General features: G+C 40.9%; 1 pseudogene; it reads left to right on the top strand.

Moving 5' to 3' along the window:
* The first annotated feature begins 339 nt into the window (after window positions 1–339).
* Window positions 340–965, top strand: LOC135274842 (NADH dehydrogenase [ubiquinone] 1 alpha subcomplex subunit 5-like; annotated as a pseudogene).
* The last annotated feature ends 357 nt before the right edge of the window (window positions 966–1,322 follow it).

Consider the following 1,322-nt stretch of genomic DNA (forward strand, 5'->3'; position numbering starts at 1 on the left):
ATAGCTCAGCAAAAGCAATTCCAAGCAGAGGCTGAACCATTCCCCAGATAACAAGAAAAGAACCTCAAGTTTCTCAGAGGTGATGAACTACCTTGTAGCAATATAGTATAAAAGTAATGGTAACTTGTGGTGAGTAGCTTTCAGTATGTAGGAAGAACCCCTCCTTATCTGTAACTTGAAAAATAGTTAGAATTTAAAATAAGAGTTATCACTCAAACTGAGGCTGAGATTTACTTTTTTCCGCAAGTGATAGTAAAAGTCTTGATATAAGGACATAGTGACAAGAAGAGCACAGACTAGTAAGAACAGAATCAGACCCTGAGGAACACCACTGACTGTATGAAAAGCCCACACAAGAGGCTAAGAATACTGTACACAAAGATTCTTGATGTTCTTTAGCAAATCCTTAAAAATGAAGTACATAGGCCAGGTGTGGTAGCTCACACCTGTAATCTCAGCACTTTGGGAGGCTGAGGCGGGCAGATCATGAGGTCAGGAGATCAAGACCATCCTGGCCAACGCAGTGAAACCCCGTTTCTACTAAAATACAAAAAAAATATATATATATTAGCCAGGCATGGTGGCGAGTGCCTTAGTCTCAGCTGCTTGGGAGGCTGAGGCAGGGGAATCACTTGAACCCAGGAGGCAGAGGTGGCAGTGAGCCGAGATGGTGCCACTGCACTCCAGACTGACAACAGAGCAAGATGCTGTCAAAAAAAAAAAAAAAAAAAGGAAGTGTATAAAAAGTATACAGAACAGATTACAAATGAGAAGCTGGCTATGGCTGAAGTGGAACCAGATGTTAAAAAGCTACAAGACCAACTTCAAGGTGGCCCAGTAGGAGAGCGAATCTTCAAGCTGCAAATGAACTAAGTCTGGCAAGAAAAATAATACAGTGGAAACAATGGGAACCATTAGTAGAAGAGCTTCACACCAATCAGTGGGAATGACCAGTACATCATTAAATGACTTTAGTGGGTTGATGGGAAACTGATGTAACTAAGTATTCTGTTATATTAAAAGTGTGTCCATGTTATCGATATTTTGTAATAAAAAAATTATACAGAAAGTATTTAGGAGACTTGATTGTGGTAATATTGTCTTGTAGATCTTTTTTTTCTTTTCTTACTTTCAGTTCTGGGATACATGTGCAGAACGTGCAGGTTTGTTACATAGGTATACATATGCCCTGGTGGTTTGCTGCACCCATCAACCTGTCATGTAGGTTTTAAGCCCCACATACATTAGGTATTTCTCCTAATGCACTCCCTCCCCTTACTCCCTACCCCCTGACAGGCCTTGGTGTGTGATGTTCCCTTCCC

Source organism: Aotus nancymaae, unplaced genomic scaffold (genome assembly GCF_030222135.1).
Source record: "Aotus nancymaae isolate 86718 unplaced genomic scaffold, 86718_ANA_hifiasm-v0.15.2.pri h1tg000014l, whole genome shotgun sequence".
NCBI lineage: Eukaryota > Metazoa > Chordata > Mammalia > Primates > Aotidae > Aotus > Aotus nancymaae.